This window comes from Crocodylus porosus, unplaced genomic scaffold (assembly GCF_001723895.1).
Source record: "Crocodylus porosus isolate Cpor-Errol unplaced genomic scaffold, CroPor_comp1, whole genome shotgun sequence".
In the NCBI taxonomy this organism is placed as follows: domain Eukaryota; kingdom Metazoa; phylum Chordata; order Crocodylia; family Crocodylidae; genus Crocodylus; species Crocodylus porosus.
Genome location: NW_017728886.1, coordinates 28515519 through 28525530, shown reverse-complemented (window position 1 = coordinate 28525530; position 10012 = coordinate 28515519). Strand labels below are relative to the sequence as shown.

The 10012-nt window shown below is 44.5% G+C and overlaps 1 protein-coding gene across 1 annotated transcript in view; it reads left to right on the top strand.

The window, feature by feature from the left end:
• The first annotated feature begins 3221 nt into the window (after positions 1 to 3221).
• LOC109307568 (mycocerosic acid synthase-like polyketide synthase) overlaps positions 3222 to 10012 on the top strand; it is a 38385-nt gene continuing 31594 nt past the window's right edge. Inside the window, exons 1-2 of the mRNA XM_019531592.1 lie at positions 3222 to 3277; positions 7831 to 7925. The gene's annotated coding sequence lies outside the window, so the exon portion shown is untranslated. The remainder of the gene's footprint in view (positions 3278 to 7830; positions 7926 to 10012) is intronic.

Below are 10012 nucleotides of genomic sequence, written 5' to 3'. Positions count from 1 at the left end.
AAGGCTATGTCCACTGCTACCCCTGCATCTAAGGATTTGGTGATCTTGATCGTAAAAGGCCACCAGGTTGGTATTTCATGCTTCTCTTGTCTCTGCACCACATTTGACTTTGTTACACATGCTTGTGCTCATTTATTGTACTTTATGAGATCTTTCATTGTGCATGTGCCTTCAAGCAGTGGGCATTGCAATAGGTGCTGCATAGTCTGAGGCTCTGTGCCTTGTGACCAAAGTAGACACAAGCCCTCCTTAGGGCCAGCATTGACAGTACTGTCTGCAAACCTTGAAGGGTCTTGGACTGCAAGGAAGGGAGCCATATTAGGAAGACACAAGGTTCCAGGCTTGAATTCTCTGCTGGGACAGAAGGGTTAAGGAGTAGTTGACTGAAAAATCTAGAGTCAATTAACATCTCGACTTCTTGTCATCTACTGAAATTTTATTAAAAAATGAGAGCTGCTCTATATGGTCTACCAGACTACCAGGTAGAGTGGCCTACCACAGAAAGCTGATTGGCAGTAGGAGGTGGTGGCAGCTCTGGCTCTTCAGTGGGACACGAGGTGGAGCTTGGAGCTGCTACCACTACCATGTGCGGTTGTCTGGAGCTAGAGCTCCCATCACTGCAGCTGCTTCCTCATGTCCCAGTCTAGATCCAGCCTGCAAGGAGCCCCACAGTCTAGATATGCCTCAGGGCACAAAGTGAATTTCATACCTCTATTTTAAACACATCATTCTAATATAATAAAGGGCTTTGTCTGTTTGTTTGTCTGTGTGTCTGTCCATAATGCTTTTGGGCAACTGTACATGCAATTGGCTGCAAGGGCTACACTTCCTCAGGTAGGGAGGGAGCTGCCGCCACCTCAAGTAGGGAGGCAGGAGCCCCACTGCTCCATGGGAGGAGGTGGCGATGGGGAGGCAGGGGGGAGGGAGGAGCCACCACTGCCGCCTCCTCAGGTGCAGAGAAGCCCTGGTGCTCCACGGGAGGAGGCAGAGGCAGGTGGGTGGGTGAGGGGGAGGGAGCTGCCTCACCTCAGGTGGAGGGAAGCCCCGCTGTTCTGTGGGAGGAGGAGGTGGCAGGCAGGCTGGGGGGGAGGAAGCCGATGCTGCCACTGCTTCCTCAGGTGGAGGGAAGCCCTGCTGCTCCCTGGGAGGATGCGGGCGGGGGAGAGGGAGGTGCTGCCGCCACTTCAGGTGGAAGGAAGCACCACTGCTCTGCCAGAGGAGGCAGAGATGGGCAGGTATGGTGGAGGGAGCTGCCACTGCCGCTGCCATGTCAGGAGGCAGGCTGGGGGGAGGGAGGGAGCTGCTGCCTCAGCTGAAGGGAAGCTTCACTGCTCTGCAGGAGGAGGTGGAGGCAGAAGTGGGCAGCCTTGGGGGAGGGAGTCGCTGCTGTTACTGCCGCCACTTCCTCAGGCAGAGGACATGAAGATTTGGCGCCTCTTTGGAGATTTGGCCACAGACTAAACAGGCAGCAGTCCTCACCACGCTGGACACAGCTGCCTCCAGCTGTAAGTCTGTTGTGGGCAGAGGGTGGAAGGGAAGCAGCATGGGGGAGGGAGGGATTGGGGCTGGGACAAGCTGCCCAGCCAGGGTGTGGGGATGTGGGACTCAGGGAGGGGTAGGGGGCGCAGGATGCGAACACAGCAATGCTGGCAGCAAGGGCTCTGCCCTGCTGCCACTTCCACCCTTTCCACCTTGAGTGAGCCATGCCTGCATCCCACCCTCACCCTGCCCCAACTGGGCAAGCAGCAGCAGGGCAGAGCCCCTGCTCACAACTCTGCCAAGCCCACATCCCGCACCCCCCTCCCCTGCTGGGCAGCTTGTTTCAGCCCCAACCCCAATCCTTTCCCCTCCCCCACCCTCTTTTCCTCCCCATCCAACCACAACAACAGACTTACCAGCTGGAGGCAGCTGTGTCCAAAGTGGTGAGGACTGCTGCCTGTTTAGTCTATGCCCGAATCTTCAAAGTGGTGCTGAATCTTTTCCAAATCAATTCGGAGGCTTCTGATTCAATCTGGACCTTTCAATTCAGATTTGAAGATTCAGCCATTGAGTCGGGTTGAATCTCCTCAAAATCAAATTGGCTGCCAAAGATTTGCACAGCCCTACTGAGAAAATAATACACTGATTTCTAAAGAATTCTGCAGCTAAAGGACACTGTTCTCTCTTTGCAGGCACCCCCATACCAGACAGTTGACTTAGTTTGGTGCAGCTGTTTTGTGTTGGCAGATCTTAACACACAAATGCTGTGAAGTTAGAGAGAAACCTTAAAACTAAGGTTCTTTCTACCAAGCAGACTCCAGCATAAAGCTTTACCCATACTTCACTGTCAGGGTGGCTAGGATCTGAAACCAACTTCCAAGGGAGGTGGTGCTTGTTTCTACCCTGGGGGTCTTCAAAAGGAGGTTGGATAATCATCTCACCAGGGTCGTTTGACCCCAGTACTCTTTCCTGCCATGGCAGGGGGTTGGACTTGATGATCTGCTCAGGTCCCTTCTGACCCTGCCAACTATGAAACTATAAAAACAAGAGGTGAGTCTGTGGATTCATTTGCACCTATAATTAGTTGTTGGATATTAACTTTGTCAGAACAAGACTGTTGGTGGGTGTGGTAGGGAAATGAAGATGTTAAGACACTAAATAAAAGAGGATGGGGAAGGTTCACAGCAGAAACTACAAATGAAGCAGAGAGAAACAGAATAAACCTTCATGCATAATACTGTTTACACTTTTTTTTGCTTTCTATATGAAAAAGTTATTGTTTACAGGAAAAGAATGCATTTCTTACCTCAATTGTTTACCATTGTTATATGCCAACTTGAATAAAAACGTACCTACTCAATGAGGAAAAAATCAAAGACATAGGAATACTAAAGAACACTACTGAAAGCTTTGTATGCTATCTCTACCCCTCTTCTTGAAAAAAGAGCCACTAGAATAGTTCAGGAATCTCTCTGCTGCTTTGTTGTGTTTGCTGGCATTTCACAAGTTACCACAGATGCCTTAGGGTTACTCTTTGGTCCCAGATGGGAGAGATTGAGCGTTCCAAACAAATAAGTACTTCTTGATTTGTTGACATGTTGCTTAAGTCTGTGCTAACCTTTCGGGGTGTGTCTGGGGGAGTTCTGAGACCAGAGAGCCCATATAAGGTATTCGGCTCACATTGCTGTTTGTCTAAGTACTTATAAATAGCTGTTTTCCTATGCATATTTTGTCTGTCTCTTCCTTTTGTTATAGTTAGAGCTGTTAAGGACTATGCAGAAGCTTAGAGAAATCAATGGTAAGTCTTAATCCGTTTACTTCGCTAACATACTAAAATGGCAACCTAGAAAGCCTTTTAGCAACAGGGAAGTCTGATGCCTGTAACTTCTGGGGTACCAGTATATGGTCATACAGGCTCGGATATGGGGATGTATATATGGTGTAGCTACATTTACGTTTTTGTGTTTTCTGAAAACATGTATTATACCAAGATGTGTGAACGTATGGGTATAATGAGTGTCTGCAAATAGATAGATGTTTCTTGCTCCTTTGTGTGTACATTATTAATTCTGGATATCTGATTAGTCTAGGGCGGGCAATTATTTCAGGCAGGGGGCTGCTTATTGAATTTTGGCAAGCCATTGAGGGCTGCATGACGGGCAGCGAGGGAAAGATAAATATTAATTTTCTAAATTTTGTAGGGGCCCAATGGGCCAGATGGAATGGCCTAGTGGGCCACATCTGGTCCGCTGGCCGCATTTTGCCCACCCCTGGATTAATCTATACATCTACGGATGATACTTTGTGCTCATATGCATTCAGTTAAATATTTAGTGTGCAATTTCATTAAGTATTGATGCACAAAGTTACTTATAATAACCTATACATACAAAGGCAAGAAATGTGGGAGATTACATCAATGAACATAAATTAGAATTTAGGTAACAAAAAGTTGATAAGTAAAACACAAAGAAACCAGGAAAAAATCTACATCCAGGAAAATAAAGGACAATAAGAAGATTTTTGAAGAATATTAGGAGCAAATGGAGTTTTAACTATGGTATTGACAGACATGATAAATTGTCAATTATAAGGCATTAAAGGCAGAAATATTCAATATATATATTTCTGTTCTATATTTGGGAAAAGCTAAATAAAATACACATATCATGAAAATGAAGAAGCAATACTGTCCATTCTAACAGTATCTAAGGAAAATGTTTAGTAGCAGCCACTCAAGCAAAACATTTTAAATTCAGATAACTTACTTCCAATAATTAAAAAAAAAACAGATTGAAGGAACCTATATTATGTTGACTTTCAGTAAGTCTTGGAAGCCTGTGGAAGTTCCAGAGGGATGAAAGAACGTTGGTGTTATGATAGTATTTGAAAAAAGTAACAACTTTTGAGTATGTAAAAGGCTGCTGCAACAAGGGAGGATATAAGCTGTTCTTCCTGTTCATTGCATAAAAACGAGAAATAATTGGTTTCAATTATAGGGAGGGAGATTTGATTAGGTACTGGAAAACCTTGGATAGTTAAGCACTGAAATAAATTGTCTAAGGAGTCTGTGGAATCTCCATCATTGGTGAGGATTAGTGATTAATAAGACCTGGTTAAACAAACATCTCTAAGGAGTGGTTTAAATATAGTTTATCCTGTCTTTGGGGAGGGAGATGTCCTAGTTAAATTTCAGAATAGTTATTAGCTAGGTTAAGTCCACTTTTTAAATCTAAGGCAAAACTGCCACAATACAGGATTAAGCCCAGTTCTCTTTACTGCTTGTACTAGGAATACTGCTGTAGCATTAATTGCTTACAACTGGTAATTATTAAAAAAATAATGGTGACCCCTATAAATAATAGAAGTCTTGATTAGTTTCAGATAATTACTATGAATTCTGCTCTATAAGATATTCTACACTGCAGTCACAGAAGTGATTGCAGTATGATAGGCCCCCTGTACATGTTACAGGTATTGCACAATAAACTGGTGAATTGTGCAGTTAAGTGAGACCAGCTAAAATGCAAAATACCCATCATAAAAAGTCCAACTAGCCATAAAGTTAGATCTAAAAATGTGTACTAACATTACAGCTAGCTGCTATTGAGCTCTATTTTACACCTGTAGCAGGGTCTCCCCTGCAGCTGGGAGCTCTGGCGGCTGACTGGGGACTCTCAGCCCTAGCAGCACCTCACAGCTGCAGACTCTGGATCCTGGCAGCTGTGGGACACAGTGCAATCTCTGAGCCCCAGGGGTGCATGCTCCACACTACAGCTCTGCTCCAGCTCTGAAACACTCAGCAGCAGAGGAGGGTAGGGAGGAGGGCCATTTCCAGTTCTAAGATGGCAAGCCCCCTGCTCCGAAAAGGAATACTTCTGGAGATGAGAGGAGGGACTTGAGGAGGGACTTCCAGGGGGCAAGGGGATGGCAAAGGTCAGGGGTCAGAGGGTGGGACTTCCTATCCCACAACGGTGACTATATTTTGCTGGAAAATGGTGGGGGTGGGAGGAAGCACCATGGGGGAAAAGTAAGAGGCAGGCACAAACATATGCGGGGCATAGGGCAGTCAGTGGCATGGAGACACATGGGGGGGTTATATAGCAGATGGAAGGCAGCAAGGGAAAAGGGACAGGGGAGCACTGGTAGGGGTCTGGCCCCTCACACCTGCCACTTTTTTCCCCTCCAAAGCAATTGGGCGGGGGGGGGGATAGATTTAAGAACATCTTCCACTAATTGGATTCTGTATGTGGAAAATTATAAGAAATTTATAAATTTCCACAAATAGAATTTAATTGAAGGAGTTATTTAAAATTCAAAATGCTCTTAGATTCAGGTAAATTTGCTGTATATGTCCTGTTTCTATTTCCTTTTTTGGAAAGATTGTGATCACAAGTTCAGGGCTTAAATTAACAATATGTGATTTTAAATATGTCCATCCAATAATGCGTTTCCATTATGAACCAAAAACAGGTAGGAAAGGTAAGTTCAATTTCAGCAGTTTATGGAAAAGTAGGTGGGGAAGTGATTAAATATACAATAGGGAGGAACTCATTCTAGACATTCCAGTGGTAGTTGGTCCTTTTTATAAAAACAAAAATTAAAGTTGTTTTTTTTTAACCTTCAGATGAGACTCTAATGAAATGCAGTTTCAAACTTCTGTTTCAACAAAGCTGTTTATTTGCAAGTTTAAAATCCAACTTCAGTGTAAAGATGGGTAGCTTCCTTCTCAAACAAAAATATTTCAGTTTATATAAGATTTGTTTCAAATGGTACACATACAGTGGCAATGTATGTCTTTAAATAATACAGGGAGTCCTCAGACTTATAACACAATTGGTTCCTGAAAACCACATATTAAATCAAAATGCTGCAACTTGGACCCAATTTTCCCATAAAAACAATGTTACAAAAGGGGGATTGGTTCCTTTATGACACTCGACACGGGTCCCTCCAGCTGGTAAGTATGTTGTGGTGGATGAGAGGGCAAGCAAGGGGTGTGGCGGGGCAGATCAATGTCTCTGCAGCGAGGAAGTGATTGGGGCTGGGCTGGAGCATGCAGCGGGGAAAAGCTACCCAGCCGGGGCAGAAGAGGGTGTGGAAGGTGTGTGGGGGGGAGGGGTGGCTCCCGCTGCTGTGCACTGCTTGTCTGGAGGCAGTGCAGCAGCTCTGCCCCACCCAGGCTGGGCAAGCAGCAAGAGGGTATAGACCCCACTCCCAGTGCCTTCCACCGCTTGCCCAGAATGCAGCCCAGCACAGCCCTGGCACCTTGCCCGTGCCGTCCTGGACTGGTGGCGGGAGCAGTGGTGAGAGCCATAGGACAAGCCACTCCTGGACCAGCAGCATGCAGTGGTGGGAGCTGCCCCCCTCCTCCCCCCCCCCAGCTGGGTAGCTTATGCCCTGGCCCCTGGCCCAACCCTAGCCCCAATTCCTCCCTCACTGCAGGGGTGTTGATCTGCCCCACCACACCTTCTCTCTCCCCTTCCCCCACCACAACAGATTTATAAGCTGGAGGCACCGGTGTCGAGTGTCATAAGGTTGAAACCAGCATTGGAACCTCGAAACGGTGTAAATTTATAAAGGTTGTAAGTGCCATTCATCAGAACTCAAAACATTGTAAGTCAAGGACTGCCTGTACTTAATTTAACTGAGATAAAGGACAGACAGCCTTGAATAATTACTTTTAAGACAGATATTTAACAGTCAGTTTCCTGAGTACAGTGCACATTATGGGTTAGTCTGTATTTTAGTATGGTTAAGTATTAGATAATACACAGATTTCATTTCTTATTTTAGCTGTTGATAATTTAGAGAGTGTTAAACATAGACCAGTTCAGGAATTATCTCTTTAAATCAATAGTTTCAACTTTAGTCACTAACTAATTCAACTTGTTTTGTTTTTCTTCTTTAAAAGTGTTTTAATATTTGTTCATCCTATTGTGGAGATTAATTGAATAGTAAACTCTCACAAGACTATATAAAGGCTTTAGAGAAAGATCAACATTTTAACACCATTGAGGAGGAATGAATCAAGGTAAAAACAATATATGTGACTTAGAAGAATATTACATACATTGAAATCTACATCCATATGTTTAATAGGGGGGCTGCTGATTTCCATTGCAATTATTCATATGCTGCTTATTTCCATATGCTGCCATTACATTAGAGCAATTAAAAATCTGTCTGATAAGACTCTTAGCTTTTCCAACTGTGTGTTAAAACTGGTATAAACTGAATCGAGAATCTGAGGTCAGATTTTTATAAAATTATTTTATAATCCAAAGTCATCAACATTTGCATTGACTTCATGGTTGTAAAGTTTAAATATAAACTTTTTTTTTTTACTAGAAATCCAGCATTCATCCTTGAAATAAATTCAGAATGATCATTCTGGCCAGATTTCCGAAAGCTACATGCAGCAGCTGGCAATGAAATTCTAGCAGGTACAGCCAAAATATTTTCCAGCAAAATATGGAGATTTGGTGACACCAAGACATTTCTTGAATTTGTCTAGGCTTTGCCAGTAGTTTGAGTGATTAAAAGATGTCAAGTGCATTCATTTAAACATTTATATAAAACATTACAATTTTTTATTTTAAATAGACATTCAGTTAATAGATTTCCATCATTTTTATTTAAAAACTATAAAAACTTCAAAATTGCTCAGATCCAAAATGAGGTATTTCATTTGACCTGAAGCAAAATTATCCTTGGCTTTTTCATTTATTGACAAATTAAAAAAAAAAAAGAAATAAAAAAGAAAATTTAGAGACAAATTATTTTCAGTGCTCTGGAAGTGACAGCAAACTGAAAAATCAATTATTCATATGGCTCCACTGGCACCAGTACTATAGATTCTGTGTGTTTTGACTAGGATTGAGGACTTACAGCTGATGTTGTGAAGGAAGCTTCCTGCGTTTGGTTTCATCAGATGAGCAATTAACTGCTGAGCCTTGACAAGGTAGAAAGGCTGACCTAGACAAAAGGCTTAAGAGCCAAGTGACCAGCAACCATAGGAGCCAGCAAATAGGGAGCAATAAATAGGAGTGGTTGGGTGGGATGTGTTCTTGGGTGGAGAAGGAGCAGTCCTTGTTCCTTTGGGTTAATGACTCTGTTTGTTTGTCTGTTGCTTGGTGGTTTGTTTGGTTGCAGCTTGTAGTCTACAGTCAGTTTGGCATTTCACAAATAAGGCTGGACCTGGCCAAACACCCAGGGATCAGGAAGGGAAATAAGCAGGGAAATTTTCAGGGGAGTTTGGGGGATATTTTTCCTTCTTTCATTAAAGGTGGGGAAAAGGAAGAGAATTTGATCATGGCAGCAGACACAGCAGTGGAGGTGACCTGAAAAGTTGCAGAGAAAGCAAAGACGTCAATGCAGAAACTACAGGGTGAACATTATCCTTTAGCTGACACTTGGCAGAAGCTATTTGCATACGGGATGTCACCTGGTAGAACTCTCAGAAGAGAATAGCCAAGGACTAGGGACTCACATGATCATGGTAGAGTTTAGGCAGAGCTTTGAGTACATGATGAAGGGCAGGAGACTGCATGGACAACTTGAGATTTGCAGACACTGTAGATGCCTGCTGAAAAAAAGGGGCCCAGGAGGGTAGACTGCTCTTCAAAGAGGGCAACTCATAAAAGCATATGATAACAAGGACAAAGCAAAGGAAGAAAATGGCTACTGGAGGAGAAAAAGAACTGAGGTGGTTTTCTACACTGGAAAATGAAGGGGAGAAAAGGCAGGAACAGAAGACTTGTTGCAAGGAAGAAGTATAATCATTTAAGAAGGCTTAGCATAAAATTGCTATTTTAAGGCACATTAAGGGCACGTGTCTACACTTGTACACTAGGGCTGTGTGAAGCTTTGGGTGCTGATTCGATCTGGAGGAGATTAGGCCCGATTCGGTGGCCAAATCTCTGTATCTAAATCAAATTGGGACCAATTAAAAGGTCTGAATCAATTCAAAGCTCTCTGAATCAATTCATAAAAGATCCTGACAGCTTCAGTGATTTGTCCAGTCCCCACCTGCTGCAGCAGGGAGTTGGACGCAGACTACGAGTTGGTAAGTAGGAGGCAGGGGAGGAGGAACTGGAGGAGGGGGGAAGGGACCATGGGGAGACCCCTGCCAGGTGCCATCCCCTGCCTGCTCCCCCACCTGCACCCCTAGCCTCCCCCATGGCTGCCCTGCCCGCTCCAACTCCCGGTGCTTTAAAAAAAAGACTGATTCATTGGTTGCTTCCTGGTGGGGGGGTGATCCCCACTGCCCCTCACTGCATGGGGGGTTCTGCCATGAGACCCCTGACCTCCCCTTGCTGTCCCAGCTTCATCATCATGGCTGCCTTTCTTGCTGCAGCTTCGACCCATTAAGAAAAAAAAAATTCGGACTCACCAGGCTTCTGGGGGCTCATACAGGACCCCCCCCACACAGTGAAGGGCAGTGTGGGGCAGCAGAGATCAACCCCCCTACCTGGCAGGAACTGGTGAGACTGGGCTTTTTTTCTTAAGGGCTGGGAGCTGGGAGGGGGCG